We start from the raw sequence: 19,417 nt of genomic DNA, 5'->3' as shown, positions 1-19,417 counted from the left end.
AGTCTTTTTAATGAGTAGTTAGTGAAGGCCACACTGAGATGACATTGGAGCAAAACGTTTAAGAGGATGAAGGTGCGTGCCATGCAGAGATCTGGGGGAAGAGCATTTGGGGCAGAGGGAACAGCAAGCCCAAAAAGCTCTGAGGCAGAAATGAGCCAAGCACTTTCATCAAAGAACAGTGGAGATGCTAGGATGGGACACAGAGGACAGGGAAAAAGAAGTAAAGGATGAGATCAACAAAGTGGATGCCAGAGCCAGGCCCTAGAGACGGAAAGTATGGCAGAGTCCTTGCTGCTCAGTGGCTCCCAGTCTAGCAGGAAGTAAGCAATTGTGCCCAGAAGGTTAGGGTTTTCCGGACTGGCTTCGCCAATCACTCCAAGGAAAACTTTTGTGAGGCTCCCTTTCCTCATTTATAAAAGAAAAAAGAACAATAATAATCTCATTTCATCTATCCCACTAACCCTGCTCCCATCACTGTAGTGAGCTAGCTTCAAAATGCTACTGTCATTCCTCTGCAGAACAATTGCAAGGGTTTAATAGTTTCATTTCCATAATAGTTTCTTTCACAGATAAGAAACTTAAATGCAGAGAGTTAAAGTTCTTGCTCGAGAAAATACAGATAGAGAGATGGGCATGGTAGCTTACTCCTGTAATCCTGGCTACTTGGGAGACTGAGGTGGGGAGTGTGTGAGCCTAGGAACTTGAGGCTGCGCTGAGCAATGACAGTGCCACTGTACTCCAGCCTAGGTGACAGAGCAAGAGCCCATCTCTAAAAAAAATAGATAGATGATAAACAGATTGACAGACAAGCGGCAGAACTCGGATTTGAAAATGTCTTTGTGACTCCAAAAGCCCATTGCTCCAATATGCTCACGTGATGGACCCAAGAAAACGACAGCTGTTAAGTGTCGCCCAGCGTGAGAAGGGCAACACGGCCCCGTAATGGCTATTGCTCTTCTAATGACACAGTGGGCTAGGTGGGATGATGGAACAAAGTGGACTCTCTCATCACAATTGCTGAGCGGTCCCACGTGGGTACCAAGATTAAACTGAGGGTGCCAAGATTAAACTTATCCTCCTTCTCTAGGTGTTGCCACAGACTTGATAAGCTTGGATTCCTGAAGCCTGAGCACACTGGGAAACTGAGGCAGTCATTTAAGTCATCAAATGCCCCAAGCTTAGAAAGTCGAGCTTTGTGAAAATGAAAAAAAGAAAAAAAATCAGACATCAAACTCTGTGTAGCTGACTTAAGAGTGAAGAGTGACAGGAGTTGTTCTTCACCACCTCCCGCCAACCACCACACACCCACACACACACACACACACACACAGCTTCTTGGTTGCAGCCTGTCTGAAGGGGAGGAAAGAAACTCAGTTATGTTGGGGAGCATGTTTATAGCCCTGAACCTTGCTCCCAATAAATGAAGATTCAGTTTAACTCATCTGGAAAAGTTAACTTTCCTGGATACTCTGTCACTCGGAATGTCCCACACCCTTTATTTCCTACGCAATCTATATCCAGGCAAAGGTCATCAGTGGACACCTTACCTCAAGCCAATATAACTTGGTATTGACTGTGTTTGTGTTGCTGTCCATGTGAATGCATCTTTCTTGTGACTATAATACAATGGCAATAAACATGATGATGGTGATGGTAAAAATAATGAAGGCTGCAAGGCGAAGTCAAGTCTTCAGCTGAATCCCTGGCACTACACATTATGGTTTCTTAACCTCCCTGGGCCTAAATTTCTCATCTCTGAAATGTTACTACTAATTTATCTTGCAACATTAATATTGTGGTGAGGGAGGGGGAAGTATCTGAAGTCCTTGAGTCCACAGTTGTTCCTTCATAACTGACTGTTGTTATTCTCTGTCAAAAGAAAGGTGAATAAGATTTACACATTTTTATTCCATCCATAATCTCATGTGATCCCCCAAACACGACCCCAGCCCTTAACTTGGGGTCTCTCCCTTAGTAGTCGTTCAAAATATAAAATCCAGAACTAGATGAAAGTTTAGAAATAACCTAAGTCTTTCATTTTACCACTGGGGAAAGTGAGGTTCAAAGAGGGGACACATAATTTTATCTAAGCAGATGCTGTCTACAATAATTTAGAAACCTCTTCCTGATGATAAACTCAGCCAAAGGTAGTAAGTATCGCATCATAAGTGAAATGCCATAGGGAAACTCACCAGGGCCCAGGCTAATGCATCCAGGATCTGATTTAGTTGTTGTGATACCCGGAATCATACAAAGGCTTTATTAAAACTCCATTTACTGGAGGAAAGTGTCTTGTGCCTTGAATGTAAAATGGCCCCTATTCACACTGACCTCTCAGTGTGCAGGGAAATGAAGGCCAAACTTCCCAAAGGTTCTCATTTGCAGCAGTGGCTGGTGAGAAGCAGTGGCTGGTGAGCAGCAGTGGAGTGTGCAAACTCCAGCACTATTGCTTTCCACCTGTTTCTCCACTTGCTCATTATCTCTGAGTTCCAGGGGGCCAGTTCCACACTCAGCCTAATGGAACAGGGAGGGGCGCTTTTGCTGGACTGAACTGTCCACTTTAACAAGGTCAGGGCAGTGGTCACTCTCATGAAGCCTTGGGCAGGCCTGCACACTTGCTCAGGAATCCTTCAATTCAGGCTTTCTGAAAAGAAGGTTTTGTGCATTTCTGTCTGTTGTTATCCAGGAGCAGATGGGGTGCTAAAATTAAGGATGCAGTGCCCCAGTTTTTAGGCACTCACTGTTTCTGTGGAAATGATGCTGAGGCTGAAAGCTAGAGTGTAGGGTAAAGCCAATTGAGAATGAGGCCTCAAGGTATGGCAGGAAAATAGCACAGGTTTGGGTCTGTGTGGGTCGTGCTTTGCCCATCTCTCCTGCACAGCTTTGAATGAGCTGCAACTTCCCTGAGCCCTAGCCTGGTCCCCACAATATGACAGTCACAGGGCCTAGGCACTGCTTCTTTCTTTCATAGGATCCTTTCTTTGCAAAATGTGTTTAAAAAAATTATATTCAATTACTATGTTGGTATTATGACAAGCATAATTTTTTTTTTCTTTTTTTTTTTCTTTTTGTTTTTTGAGACAGAGTCTCACTCTGTCTCCCAGGCTGGAGTACAGTGGCCCGATCTCAGCTCGTTACAACCTCTGTCTCCCGGGTTCAAGAGATTCTCCTGCCTCAGCCTCCCGAGTAGCTGGGACTACAGGCGACCGCCACCACTTCCGGCTAATTTTTGTATTTTTAGTAGAGACGGGGTTTCACCATATTGGCCAAGCAGGTCTCGAACTCCTGACCTTGTGATCTGCCCGCCTCGGCCTCCCAAAGCACTGGGATTACAGGCGTGAGCCACCGCGCCCAGTTGACAAGCATAATCTTTGACCCTAAAAGTCCATTTCCTTCCTCTGAGTTTAAAAGAAGTGAAAATCTATTTGTGGGACCTCAAAAATACAGTGGGGGCCCGAGACACTGTGCCTGCTATGAGGAAGGGGTAAGTTGGCCCCAGTGTGGCCACAGTTTCCATAATAGAAAAGTGGAATTGATGGCTCCTGCCACTCAAGATGTTGTTAGGATGAGTAGTTTAATACAAAGTTGACCTCCTACTATGCCTGTTCCAGCAGATGCTCAGTCAGTGGTTGTTAACAATATATTATGTTTATTATTCAGAAAATGTAATTTAGCCATTTCCATAGACAATGTTTATGTCCCCTCTCCCTGCACACACACACAAATTCATACATTGAAACCTAATCCCCAGGATGATGGAATGTGGAGGTGAAGCCTCTGGGAGGTGATGGGATTCATGCTCTTACAGGAAAGACCTCAGAGAAGTCCCTCACCCCTTCCACCAAGTGAGGTTACAGTGAGAAGGTGCCAGGAAGTGAATTCCTATGAACCAGGAAGTGAATTCTCACAGACACTGAATCTGCTAGAGTCTTGATCTTGGACTTTCCAGCCTCCAGGACTGTAAGAAGTAAATTTCTGTTATTTACAAACCACCCGATCTATGGCATTCTGTTATAGCAGTCCAAAAGGACCAAGACAGCCATTCTTCAAAGAAAACAGGATTCTGCATCTTTTGGCAGGGGAGACATGAGTTTGTTCCCTATGCAATTTATTCACTCAGCTCCTCAAAATATCCCAATAGCTATGAGAACATGGTTGTTCTCAATAGATACGCATACTGAATACGATAACACACTTAAAAGGAAACATATTCCCACCAAGGGGAAACTTTATCAAAATTGTCCTTGTTATTAATTTTTGAAAAACATCAAAACATCAGAGCACTTAGAAAAATCAATGTCTCAGGCTCTGTTAGCTGAAGTTGGAGCTGTGGCTGGGATTTTGGGAACAGCACCTGACTTGGAGTCTCACATGTGCTTTGCTGACCTGGTTCAATTTCCATCAGAGGCTTGGCAGGTCCTTCACACTCCAAGCCCCAGTTCTCTTTTCCGCAGTATGGAATGCCAATCCCTACTTACAAAAGGGATGTTGTGAGGCTCAGAGGATCTAATGAATGTTCACTAAGCAATTCACCAAGGTTTCCCACAGAACACTCTATCCCTTAAGGATGCTCTTTACAAATAAGTAATGGATAAGCCAGGCCTGGTGTGGCACACCTGTGGTCCCAACTACTTGGGAAGTTGAGGCAGAAGGATTGCTTGAGCTCAGGAGTCCCAGGCCAGCCTGAGCAACATAGCAAGGCATTGTCTCAGGAAAAAAAACACACACACACACACACAAAACACACACGCGTACACACACACACACACGCAAGGGATGAACAGATGGAAAAAAAGGACAGATGAACAGGTACACAGATGGGAAGAAGGGAAGGAGGCAGGGAGGAAAAGAGAGGATGGATCCATGTTTAAATAGTTCTCAAAACAATAATACAATAGTCCCTGATCCCTTGAGATATCATAATAAACATTACTATATTAACAACTTTGAAAAGCCCTTTGTCAAGGGCACTTACTTTACAGATGACCAGAAATTCTATAATTTGTTTAACCAAATTTTCTCCTGGCATAACTATCGATATCCTATTTGATCTGAGAAATGCCCACCACCCCACTTCCTTCTGTCTTTCTGCTTCAAGGTCATTGCAGTTTTGTTTCCTCTCTTGGCTCCTTCTTGTCTGATAGGCTTCCACTCAAATGTCACTTATTTAAAGTGGCTTTCCAAGGTCACCCAAACTTGTGTCCTCATACTAGTTACTGTATCATTTCCAACTATTTATTTATTTATTTTTGAGACAGAGTCTCCCTCTGTCGCCCAGGTTGGAGTGAATAGATGGTGGAAAGCTTACCTATTATATGACCTTTTTTTTTTTTTTTTTTTTTTTTTTTTTTTTTTTTTGAGACAGAGTATTGCTCTGTCGCCCAGGCTAGAGTGTAGTGGCGCGATTTCAAGCTCACTGAAACCTCTTCCTCCCAGGTTCACGCCATTCTCCTGCCTCAGCCTCCCGAGTAGCTGGGACTACAGGCGCCCACCACCATGCCCGGCTAATATTTTGTACTTTTAGTACAACCGGGGTCTCACCATGTTAGCCAAGATGGTCTTGATCTCCTGACCTCATGATCCACCCACCTCAACCTCCCAAAGTGCTAGGATTACAGGCGTGAGCCACCGCGCCCGTCCGCCTATTATACGTTCTTTAGGAAACACTTTAAACCTTCTGGGCCTTGATTTTCCTATATTAGAAGACTATAAAGCTCTTCCCACCATTGTTATTTTAAGTACAGGTATAGCAGTTATAGAGACCCCATTTGTTAAGTATCTACAATATGGCAAGGAACTTTTTCTGGGGTAACTTTATTCACTTTTGAAACAAGTTTATGATAGGTGTATTACTATCCAAATTTAAAGATCAGAAAACTTTAGACAAAAGCTTAAATTCCCTCTTAGTATAAGTGACAGAGCCTATTGTCCAGTCCTAAACCAGTGCTGTGTCTACATTATGAATCTATAAGACAGAGGAAATAGTGGCTCTATTGCAAAAGAAATACGACTTCAAACAGAACAGGAGAGAGAAAACAGGTGAGGCATTTTGCACATAATCCAATTTACTGTGTATTATTCTATGCCTAGAAAACAAGAAGCACTTCCTAAGTCAGTGGATTTCTAAAGAGTCAAATCTTAGATCTATACAAATGCATTTTATTTTGTAATAAAATCTTGTGCATTTTATTTGCAGCACTTGTTCTAAATCATCTCTACACTTGACAGTCAGGCGCCATCCACCTTCCCTCTCGTATGAAGATTTTATTTTCTCTTGGAGAGCAATTACCGGACAAATGCCAGGCTACAGAAGGTGTTTCTCCAGCAGCAGCATCTGTCTCCTTGGCAGGCTCCTCAGGCAATTTTATTGGCAGTGCTAAAATGGCCAGGGGGTCAGTCAGAGCTCAGCTGCCCACAAGCTCTCAGGTGGCCTACCAGCCTCTGCTTGGATATCTCAAAAAGAAAAAAAAAAAAAAAAAAAAAAAACCAGCTTGGATCTACCTCAAAAGTTGCAGATTGGCCAAAGAAAAGTTGTTCAGTGAGAACCATTTGGGTAATCCTAGTTTCTGCTGGGAGCCAAAAAATTCCCATGATCCTCTTTGCCAAACAAACCACCAGTGACAGCAACCTACATAAGGGCATAGACACTCAGATTCTGAGGTAACAGGCAAATATGTGCAGTGGCAGCCACCTTAAAATGGCACACCTCCAGTGATCCCTGCCTAGTAATATTCATGCCTTTGTTAATCTCCTCCCTGAGTGTGGGCTGGACTTAGTGACTTCCTTGTAAGCAAGTATGCTTATTTGTAAATAAATGGAATATAGCAAAAGTAATGGGATGTCACTTGATAAATTAGGTTATAGAAAGACCCCAACTTTCATCTTGTTCTCCATCTCTTGCCCTCTCATTAGCTTGCTCTGATGGAAGCCAGTTGCCGTATTTGTGAGCCACCCTATCGGGAGGCCACATGACAGAGAACTGAGGGAAGCCTTCGGCAAATAGCCTAACAAGAACTGAGACCCCCAGTCCAACAGCATGCGAGGAACTGAAGTCCACCAATGGCCCCTTGAGTGAGCCTGGAAACAGATTGATCCCGGGTGAGCCTTGCAATGACGGGAGCAGCTCTGGCCAATGCCTTGATTGCAGTCTTGTGAGAGGTCCTGAGCAAGGGCACCCAGCTCAACTGACGCATCAAAGCTGTGGGATTATAAATGTTTGTTCTTTTAAGCTGCTACATGCTGGAGTAATTTGTTATGCAGCAGTAGTTAACTAATATGTGTTCTTAAAACACAGTTTTTTTAAGTCACGTAAATAGAATGACCTCTTTCAAGTATGCTCAAAGATTACCTCTATGAGTCTGTCCTAATTATCCTATTGAAAATCACAGCTCACTTCTACCCCACTCCCATACAACCTTATGCTGTACCATCTTTTCATATTTGCTGAATCCTTAAGCATTATCTTTGAACACTATGTTGTTCAAAGAGTGGTCTTTGAACCAGCAGCATCCACCTCACATGGGAGCTTGTTAGAAATGAAGTCTCAGGTACCATTCCAGATCTATTGAGTCAAAATCTGCACGTTAGGAAGATCCCCAGGTGATTTACAGGTACGTCAACATTTGAGAAACACTAGTCTAATATGAAATTTTCTTATTTATTTATTGTTTTGCCTGTCTCCCACCCTCCCTCAACCACAATGATAAGTGAGCTATGGAAGTCATTGGTGATACTGAGTGCCACCATTTGAAAGTGCCTAGTCTGCTTTTGTAAAGATCAACCCAGCAAGGAGAGACAGACATGGACTATGTGTTTGTAAATTTTACAATCAATGCTATTTGTATCTAAGTTCATTTGAATAGGGTTTCTGTCTCCTGTAGTCAGGAGTATTTCCAAATGGCAAGGTCAGAGCCATCTACAAATCGCACACAGCATCTCTCACTTTGTCTCCAGCAAGACACTGACTGAAATCTCCCAGCTGCAACTCAAAAAAAAAAAAAAAGAAAAAAGAAAAAGAAAAATCCCAGGGAAGACTTTAGTCCAGAGAGAATGATTTGCATACTCCCAGATCAGTTGATTGCATCTAAAGGCGTGGAACTGAATGGTAGTTCCAAACCAACCATACAATTCAGGTTTGGTAAAGAAGATCCTCCAGAAAAAGAAAATTCGCTGTTTCTTTCTGGAGAAAAGGAGAGAAGTACTAAAGTAAACAAAATGTCACATATTCATTGAATTTTACAACTTTATGCTCTTTAGATGTTGTCCTACAACTTAAAATACTCTAGTAGATAGAATACCTGACACCTCCACAATCTTGATATACCTCCATAAGCCAGGCAAGTTCCTACTCAGCCTTCGACAATCAGATCAAAAGTTACCTCCTCTATGTGGCACTCGCTAGTTCCCTGCTGCCTTGTAAAAGAAGGTGCCTGCTTCCCCTTTGCCTCCCAAGGGAGATAAAAAATATCTTCACTGATCTCATTGGATTCTTCCACCCTCTGTTAGAGAAAATATGCATAGGGCACTTTGACTCAATATAGTAAATACAGTATTAATCTTTCAACCTTTTGTTTACCAATTAATTTGCAAAAAAAAAAAAAAAAGAATTTTCCTCAAATTCCTCAGCCTCTGGATTGAGGATAAAAGAGATGGGTAAAGACATGGACTTGTTATGTTGTGTTTTCACATTTTGCATGTTTATTTTGAAAGGACTGTACCATCACAATTCTATGGATTCCCTGCCTGCTCTTTACAGTAGCACACTTGGCCAAGATCATGTATAAAAATATGGTCTTCCATCAACAACAGAAACACAGCCTCCATGTCCACCTGTTCTGCTTTTGTTCCCCATTTCCTAACCCGTGCCCTCTAACCACTGAGGGTGAAAGGCCTCCATGTTATTAGCACTGGAGATCCCCACCTGTCTTTCCATCTAGGAAATTCTCAGGGGTTGTGGAAGATCTTATTGAATCACCTTGTCTTTTCAGAAGTGTTGCATGGCCCCAGGGCTGCTGCTAATTACTAAACCTGTTACTATTGTGTGTGCTGCTCCCCTTCTCTGGAAACAGCTTGCTTGGAGATTGAAGAGGGGAGCCATTGAGATGGGCACCTTCTTCCTGGCAGAGCTCATGGTCCAGCTCCCAAAAGGATGCATTAGTACCAGCAGCTGAGGATTGGGGGAGGGCAGATTTGGGTCAGAGTCAGCAGCTGCAAACATGAACAAATGGCTGCCTCTTCCGTGGCAGTTTTTCGACACACATATTTGGAATCCAGCCACTTCCTCTGCATGAGTCACCAAGGAAAGACGCCTGTTTAGGGTAAGGCATCTTCAAGGTCCTTGAAGCCCTCCCTAATTCCCTTGGTCCTTCTCTAGATGTCTGTTTCTTAACACAAAACACCCCCACCCCCAATTCAGGTATTTTGTATGACCTCTCTTAAGGCAATGAGCTCTCACATTTTCATTAGCGCATTGACATATAGGAAGCTTTTTCCCTTACACTGCCTTTTCTTGCCCACTTTCCTCAGATATGCTGAAAAAGCCAGACACTTGCTTTCTTGGACTCCCTTCTGGCTGCAAGTGGCAATATGATACAGTTCTGGCAAAATAAGAATAAACAGAGGGTAGGTGGGTGTCTTGCTTTGTGGGAGTTCCTTCTGGGAAAAAAATAATAACCTCTGATCAAAGAAGGGAGACAAGTAAGGAAACCTCTTCTTATCATCCTGGCTGCCCTGGCTTCTTTCTGTTTTCAGTGAAGTTCTATGAAGGTGTGATACTTGGATCTATAGCAGCTATCCTGGGACCATGAAGCAATTAATCTGAGGATGGCACAGGGCTGAAGGAAAGAACTTGAGCCCCTGATAACAACTTTGAACTATCACACTCATCTTAGGACCACTCCCTCTGAGTTTCTGTTACATCAGATAAAATGGCTTTATTCCTTAAGTCACTGTGATAGGGTTTGGCTCTGTATGCCCACCCAAATCTCATCTCGAATTGTGTCAAGAGAGGGACCTGGTGGGAGGGGACTGTATTATGGGGGTGCCAGCAAGGTCCCAGAAGGTACCTGCTTCCCCTTTGCTTTATCCCATGATTGTAAGTTTCCTGAAGCCTCCCCAGCCATGCAGAACTGTGAGTCAATTAAACTTCTTTCTTTAAACATCGCCCAGTCACAAGTATTCTTTATAGCAGTGTGAAAACTGACTAATAGACACTGGCAGCCAGATTTTTCATTTATGCTCACTAACAGCCTCATGTACATCTACAAGATTATTATGCACACTAACTTCTTGAATTTTGTAAGGTCATAGAGCATTAATGATAAAATAGATCTTCTCCATATAAACAGGCATTCCCCCAAGTCTCGCCTACTATTTCAGGAGAATCAAAGATTCTCTATAAACCTATCCATGCACATACTACAATGCATGAATCTCTTGTTCAGACAGAAACATGTCTATAGATCATGTTCACACATTATGGGATTATATAATCAACACTGATCCCTACAATAAGTACCCCAAGGCACAGCAAGTTTCTTTGTTATAAAAAATATATATATATATATCACCATTATCATTTGTTGATTGCTTCCTATGTTGAAGATCTCTAGGGATAATTCTAAGTACACTATACATATAACTTAATCACAAAACCATATGTGGTAGTTATTACTACTATCTCCACTTTATACCAAAGAAACCAAGGCTTACTGAGACTAAGTTAATTGCCCCAGGTCACAGGGCTTGTAAATGATGAAGCCGAAATGTAAATCCAGGCAGTCTGACTACACAGTCCTTCTTTTCTACTTTTTGCTGCCTCAATTATGTATAGTATACTATCTATTACAGTCAGGAAGGAGATTAATACAGCTTAAAAAGTGCAACCAAATGCATTACTTTTACAGATGATGAAACGAAGGCATACAAAGGTAATGTGTGAAAGGGCACACAGCTAAGGAGTAGCAATGTCCAGGTATCAACTCAGGCAGAGGCTCTACCTTTAGCCACCGTAATATACTGACTCCAATTTCAGCACTTGACTTTGCAAAGTCTCAATCTATTAAATAGAATCCAAAAAAATGTATAGAAGTATTCACACGTTACTGAGGTTAGAAACCCATCTTCCAATATGCACTAAGATCACTCCTTCTTTCTCAGAAAGCAGGACTCACAGCTATTCCCATGGCTTTTTGAGTTTCCAGCACCAAACGGGAAGGAGTCAGCCCACCACGGCCCCTTCTCTCTGCAGTCACTACCTTGGGAATCTTACCAACCCAGTGGCATCAGCTCTCACCTCTTGGCAGAGGATGTTCAAGTCTACATCTGCCACCCTGACTACTCTGTTCAAGTCTACATCTGCCACCCTGACTACTCTCTTGAGTCCCAAGCCTTTGCATCAGACTTTTTATACATGGACATGTAAAAGTCACTTCAAATCCAATATCTGAATACACTTGAAATTACAGAATCTTAGAGATGGAAGGAATCATAAAAAGCAGGTGATACAGTTAAAAGATTATGGGTTTTGAGTCATAAAACCCAGGGTTCAAATCCTAGCCCTGAATCCATTTCTTCTATAAAATGGGAGTAACAGCTCTCACTTCCATTATGGCTGTAAAAGGATGAAAGATAGTAATGAATACTCACATGCCTAGCACCATACCTGGCACTTCAAAGGCACTCAGTATATGGTAGTCACATTTACTACTGTCATCATCACCAACAAAATTTTGCTCATCTACCAAATGCATGACTCTTTCCACAATACCTACGACAGATGGCTATCCAGTCTCTGCTAGAACATTTCCAAAGATAGAGAGCTCGCTCGCTCTCACCATCTCCCCAGGCAGCCAGTTCTATTATTGGATGGCTCTCACTGGCACAAAGTCTTTCCGATATTGAGCCAAAATCTGCCTCCATGAATCCCCCTGGCCCTAGCTATGTCCTGTGGAGCAGCACAGCACAATTCTGCTCTCTTTTCACAAAACAGCCCTTATGAAAAAAAAGCAGTCATGTACTAGCCACATCCTCTTTTCTCCAGGCATTCAATTGAATATACTTCCCTCCCATGACATAATGTCTACATTATCCACAATGCTCACTAAATCCTCAAAGTGTGGTACCCAGAGGAGATGCAGATTCCAGTGCCCAGTACAAATAAACATTGCACTTCCATTAACGCATTAAAGTCATATTGTGATTTTCTTAGCTGCCCAGTAAGTATCACTAGTGCATTATCTAGGGCTCAAAGTGAATCAAACCTCCCTCTTCCTATTAAAAGAGATCAAGCTAAGTCTTCCCCCATGCCATCTCATTCCATTCCCATGAAATCTGGGCACCACTTACCTGACTTAACCCGTAGACTTTGACTTTGGCCAACCAAGAACCTTCTAAACCATGTTTCTGCCATTTATATTGCTCAATTCTTCATTCAAGCTGTTGATGGTATTTTTTTCAACAAGTTTGCTCCAATGTCATTGCCCAAATCATCATTAAAGGCCTCCACCCAGGTTACTTTTCCATTCACTTTTATGACACAATTATGCAGTGAGAGAGACTCTATTAAAACTCAGCATACACAAATATAGAAATGTTTAAGAGAGTACCTATATGAAGATGACAGTACCACACAATAAGCCTGATGACAGGGGACAGCATTTAGAAAATGCTAACCTGGAGGGGGCTCACTACTGTGAATGCACTGCGACACCACCTGGAAAGCTTTTAATTGGCTACATCCCCACCAATTAAATCAGAACCTCTGTGGGTGGGGCCCAACCATCAGTCCTTTCTAAAGGCCCTCAGGTTTTTTTAATGCGAGATCAGCTCAAGGGTTCTGGAATGTTAATACATATATGAATGACTTGTGATCTGTTAAAGTTTAGCTTCTGATTCTGTAGGTCTCAGGAGAAGTCTGAGATTCTGTATTTCTAACTCCTCGCCAGGTGATGCTAAACCTGCTGGTCCATGGACCCCAGGTTGAGTAGAAAGGGCATGGATATACCACCTAATTCTCCCTAAATTCTCTCTCTAGTCTTTCCTTCCTGTGTGTTGCTGGTTGAGCCCTTCACTCCAGCTGATTGAAAGAAACAAGTAGATGGCAAGATAAATACAATGATGGCTTATGACAGACTAAGATGCCGAAAGAGCCCAGAAGAGGGTACCTTAATCAGACGAGGAAGGCCAGGGAAGGCTTCCCAAAACAGGTGATTTTATTGAGTTATAGAGGGGAAGAATATTCTTGACTCAGGAAAGAATCAAGCATAGCCTCAGAATCCAGAATTGTGAAGGAAAAAACCAAAATCAACACATAGGGCACATTCAGAAATCCTTAAGGATTTCTTATTCCCCACAGATTCCATCACTCAATCATTAATCACTATTGACCAGGAATTTTCACTTTAAATGTTGATTTGCACCATTATTTAACTTTTCATACATTTAAACCATATCACCAGAACCAGACTGTGATCTCGCTGAGGGCAGGATCAAACTCAACTATGTTGTATGCCCGTGGTATCTAGCAGGATGTCCAGCCCACTACAAATAGTGTATATTTATAAAATAATTAAAAATTACATCCTTTAAAAAATAGAATTTTAAATTCCAATATTTATTTTGAAGCACAGTCTCCAGTAAGGAGTTAAAGTTATTTACCAGGAATTTGAAAATGATATAAACCAGAGAGATCGGGGTGGCGAAATGTTACCAGGGGTAATTAGAAAAGAGGAATGTTTCTGAGAGTGGTGTCAAGCAGTATAGACAGTGTGAGGATGATAGGTATTTGTGTTTGCTGAAGGTGAGTGGGATTTCTCTCTAATTTGAGAGCAACATAGCCCAACTTGCTCAGATGACAGGCATGGAGGAGAAAAAAGCTACATGTGTTTGGGGCAAACGAAACTGCAAAGAGCTAAGATACAGAAAACTCAGCCTAATTCAATCAGACATTATAGTCAGACCTGGTTAATGTGAGACAATTAATACAATCCATTTTTATGCAGATTAAAACATTTCAAATTAACAGGTCAATAGCATTCATATGTTCTGAATTTGGGTTCCACCAGAGCCAGGTGAACCGTTAAGTGAACCAATCTAAACTTTATTATAGAGGAGGACTCGGATTCTCAGAAATTCACACTAAACTCAATTTGCAGTTAATCGTTCACATTTTTCTCTCATCTACCAGATATCCTAACTTAAGAAAGACCTGCTAAGCTTTCTCCTATGACAAAAGACAAAGAGGACATGAATTATTCATCAGTAGTAAGGGTATCATTTTATCTGTTTATTTTCCAATTAGGTGAAGTCAGATAAAGAAGCAGTCAATAAAACCAAGAGATTTTTTTCCCCATTGTATGGAATTAAAAGTAGACAGTGTTGATGTGGGTCTTGGAGTCCATAAAAAAACATTCAATTAGCAGTGTGCAGTAGAGAGGAGAATGATGAGAAACGGAATACATAACTGTCCAAAGCCTCAGTGTGGTGGCTCTGAAGGTTCTCCAGGGTTGGACTGCACCAACCTTTCCTCCTCCCTCCCGTCTCATCACTAGCAGCCCCCACCCCACATCCACTTTCTTTCTGCACCTCTCAGACCTTGCTCAAGCCCCTCCTAAGTTTGGTCTTGTCTCTGCTGCCTAGCCGCTCTCCATTTCTTCTTTAAGACACTGCTCCATTCTGGCCCTCCCCCACCACTACCCTCAATGCCTGCAAAGCACAAAGAGTTGACTCCCCTCCTTCATGCTCCAGCCACTCTGTGTTACAACCGTTTCCCTGAGAACTGCTCAAGAGTCAGGGTGGAGGCTTCATCCTGTTTGTACCTTCGATGCCCTGCACAAAGTAGATGCTCAAGGAATGTTTGTTTTGACCTCCAAATAAGCCACATGTATCCTGTAGATGCTGGAGCCTGTGCATTTTAGTCTTCTTTGATTTTTGCTTTTACTTTGCAATGGAGGCCACTGGGAAGACTCTGACTTCCCTGCACTTCACTTCCAAATTCCTTTCAGGCCAGCGTTGGGCAGAAGGCAGACAGACCAGAGGGAGAAAGAGCAGCTCCCTTGGCACATCTCCATACACACTTCTGAGTCTCCAGAACAAATCACCTGCCCCCTTTTCTGGGCTCTTAGCCCCTGAGTTAGCCTCAAAAGTGGTCATCGGCATTGGTAAGCACGGTTCACACAATGGGGCAGAGGGCGAAGCAGAGTGGGGGTCAAAACTCAGCCCCAACACTTGGGGCAAGTCGCTTAAATTTTCTCAACTTTGGTTTCTCCACCTTAGCAAAGGGATAAAAGTGTGCTTTGGTGTGAGGACTAAATGAACTACTGTGTATAAAGTACCTAATGCGGTGCTTGGTACGGAGCAGGTGCTATTATTATAACTGGATGCTTATACTTGTTTACATATTATAACTAATGTTTTTACATATTTCACCATCTACTAGACTGTGAGCTCCTGAAGGATGTAGACTGTGTCTTTTTTATCACTTTTCCTCCTCTAGCTCTGGAGTCAAGCCAACCATTGTAAATAGGTGACAAGAGTTGTTTAAGTGAATTATTAAAGGTAAACCAGATCAAAGAGCAAACTCCATGAAGTTTGAAATTTTTTTGGCTTCCCTCACCTTCCCGTTCTCACATAGAACACATTCCTTCTCTAGAACAATTCATGAAATCAAGAACTGATTGGATCTCATGATTCGTTTTCAGATCTGTAACCTCAGGTCCATTTCATGAGCTCACAGACACTCTTTCTCTCTGAATCTTGGTTTCCTTGTTTCACAAATGAATTAGACTAAGTAATTGCTTGACTTCTTTCCAGCATTAAAGAAATCACCCACAAATGATTTCATTTATCCAACAAGCATTTACTAGGGATTTCTCTGAGTTCTACACTTTTGCTAGGCATAGACACAACGAAAAGGCGGTACTCCCTGCCCTCAAGGAGTTCACAGTCTAGCAATGAAATATTTGGGGATACTTAAAGCTACACCATAAGGTGACTGCTCTAGATCTTCCCATAATTTCCTTTTATATTCAACCTCAGTCCACCTTGTTCACATCTCTCAAATCATCCCTGGAAATGTGCTTAGAAACAGTCAACCTTTGGATCAGATGAAATGGTCGTCCTCTGCCTGACCCAGACATAAATTCTAAAGATGGCAGGAAGCAAAGAAGCGCAAACTATGACTTAATCCAGCTTTTCCCAAAGTAACATTTGCAGAAAACTAGTCTATGGAGGTACTTTGAAAATTGATTCTATGGACAGGTGACTGAAACACCCTCTCCACTGCAGGATTTCTCAGAGCCTTTAATGTGACCACACACAGCACTGTGATTCTCCAAGACGAAGACAGAGTAGACTGTGTCTTTGCTTGTGCTGCCATAACAAAATACCATAGACTGGGTGGCTTAAACAACAGAAATTTATTTCTTAACAGCTGGAGGCTGAGAAGTCCAAGAGCAAGGCACCAGCAGATTTGGTTCCTGGTGAGGGTCTTTTTCATGGCTGTGGACAGCCACCTTCTTCCTGTATCCTCACATTGTAAAGAGGGAGCTCCAGTCTCTCTTTGTTTTCTTATATGACCACTAACCCCAACATGAGAGTACCACCCTCAAGACCTCATCAAATCCTCATCACCTCCCAATGTCCCTGCCTCCAAATACAATCACACTGGGGGCTTAGGGCTTCAACCCAGGAATCTGGGGGTACACAAACCAACAGTGCTGTTCAGTGTTTTATTTGTTTGCTTCTTTGTTTTTTGAGATAGGTTTGTAGTCTGTTGCCTGGGTTAGAGTGCAGTGGCACGATCTTGGTTCACTGCAGCCTCAACTTCCCAGGCTCAAGTGATTCTCTGGCCTCGGCCCCCTGAGTATCTGGGACTACAGGCATGTGACCCCACACTTGCCTAATTTTTTTTAATTTTTTTGTAGAGATGGGGGGTCTCACTATGTTGCCCGGGCTGGTCTTGTACTCCTGGCCTCATGTGATCCTCCTACCTCAGCCTCCTAAAGTACTGGGATTACAGGCGTGAGCTACAATGCCTGGCCTACACACAGAGCCCTCTTTACAAGAAACACCACATGAGACTACAGGACCAGGATCCCACCGGGAGAACTGCTGAGATAAGCTGGAAGATGGGCTGTCAGAGAAGAGAGAGATGTGCAACAGTCTCTACCAGGTTTATTGCACACACCACCATTCTGCAGTACCAGGTGCCTTTCGTGGAAGAGTTTGTTGATAATTTTCCCAAGTGTGTGAATTCCTCTCTATGTGACCTGCAAGAAAACAATCTGCCAGTCCTCCGGACTGCAGATGGGGCCTCTTCAGAACTGCTGCCAAACCTGGCAACCAATCGCCCCAAAATGGTTAGCTCTGCCATGGTAGATATCAGGAATAAAAAGAGGTTAAGAGATCACCAAAATGATACCATGTGTCAAAACACCTCCTGTGTCTTGGCAGGAGAGGGGAAATTTAAATGCTAAAACAAATCATATTAAGCAATGCTTGCCAGGGAGCTTAACCAAAACAAGAAGGAAAGGATTCCTGTCATATGGGCTGGGTAGCTCAACAGTGGCCTTGAGATTTGAGTGGCCAAATCAATTCCTTTGCCAGAGTTATTTTTCCTAAAAGCTTGAGAGATTTACAAGTTGAAAAAACAACAACAAAAAATACCCCTACAAACATGGAGGTATGATTGACCTGAAATTCAGGTCTCAGATACCTTTATGATGTTTAAAAATAATCCTCAGTGATAGTTTTTAAATTAGGGTCTCTAAGAACCCCAGCAAGTCATGTTCTGGGGGAGGAATCTAATCATTACAGAGCAAACGCTACTGAGTAGATTAGGTTTAAAAATACACTCCCTTTGCCTTACCAGGTTGTTTGCTACCCACGATGGCTGCTGCATCCCGCAGGCTGACATTTCTCGCAGCTGCCACCTAGCTAGTAGCATAAAGCAAATCCACCTAGCTTCTGAGAGATGGGTGGGTCTGTGAGTTTTCTGGGTCAGATCACAGGAATTAGAGGCAAAGAGAAAAGCCTACCTCTAAGGAGAAGAGCTAGCGGTAGATCTTGAGTCCAACCTCTGTGCCAGGGTTGAGATGGCATGAGTTTTCATCTCGCTTGCCAGATTTGACCAACTGGTAAATGGCCACGTGGGGTGCTGTACTCAAAGAACCCTGAGACCGCACGTGAGCTCATGGAAAAGCATGCCGGGATGGATTAGAGATGCCTGCTCTGGAGGTAGACTGTGGTTTCCTAGCTAACAGGTGTTTATCCTCCAAGGACAGAAACACCCCACACATACGCACTGTATTTTGCAGTAGGGAAGCACGTTTTATATACCTTATTAAACTGTGTGTCCATATCATTTCCTTGGTCACATTTATTTCAAACATTCTAAAAGTATGGACAGTAAGACCTGCACAAAGTTTAAATGATTTGAAGAAGGTCACAAAACTAATAACGGGAAGTGCCATGATTCAATTCTAGGTCTTTTGACTATGTATCCTTTCTCTATATCACCACTTTGCACAGCTGACATCCAAGACAGAATTTCTGTTTCTCTCACTGACTTTAAATTACTGGGGGAAAAACTTTCGAGTTTGGGCACCTGCCTGAAATAACATCTGCCCATGTGGCATGTGAGGAATAAAAGCATGTATCTGACCATTACTTAGCAAATTACCAGTCGCTAGATAAATTCTGTCTGTTATTAATAAAATTATCCACCGTAGTATTAATCAACAGACAGTGCTAACATGGTGACATGAAATGAGGACCTTAGGAAAAATTATTAATGTTGACAACACTTCAAGAAACAAATCCCAGCCTGATCTTCCTGCATTAGAAAATACCTGTCACTCCCATTTCTATAACTCTATAATTCATATGCTGTATTCATTCCACAATCCTCACACAGCCTACAACAATGGCCCCCAAAGCAGCTGGAGTCCAGCTCAATGAGTGCTGAACCCTGGTCAAGGGATTTGGCTTAGCAGGCCAATTAATCCCAAGGTCACAAAACTAATTAGTACCGCAAGAGGAGTGGTTCCCAGGCAGCCTGCTTTCCAGCCTCATCCTCCTTCCTCCCTCCAAAACCCATGAGAAGCCCTTGAGAATTCCATACTGTGTTCCATGGCATGAGCTAAATGGACACAATCCCTTATTGCTTTCTAGTTCTTAGTTACAAAGTCATTGGTAGATATGCTTTTATTGACCATTACTCATATTTCATATTGGTGCTAGTTTTGTAACCTGTTCTCCCTTTCCAGTGTTGGCTTTCTGATTTTTTGCATATTTAAACAGTAATTCTAATTATGTGGGCTTGATCATCTGTGTCTTTGAAACCTTTCTGCAGTGTCATCAGCAGTTCAATTCTTTGTTATGGCTTGATTTAGCAAGGCTATTTATGCATCATGTTCAT

The 19,417-nt window shown here is 42.5% G+C and overlaps 1 protein-coding gene across 17 annotated transcripts in view; it reads right to left on the bottom strand.

Moving 5' to 3' along the window:
- Positions 1–19,417, bottom strand: part of LOC105495139 (DAB adaptor protein 1) — a 1,257,833-nt gene that overhangs the window by 314,202 nt on the left and 924,214 nt on the right. The gene's annotated exons all lie outside the window — the stretch shown is intronic.

This window comes from Macaca nemestrina, chromosome 1 (assembly GCF_043159975.1).
Source record: "Macaca nemestrina isolate mMacNem1 chromosome 1, mMacNem.hap1, whole genome shotgun sequence".
NCBI classification, from domain to species: Eukaryota; Metazoa; Chordata; class Mammalia; order Primates; family Cercopithecidae; genus Macaca; species Macaca nemestrina.
Note: the sequence above shows the minus strand (reverse complement) of the source record. Positions and strands in the feature narration are given on the sequence as shown.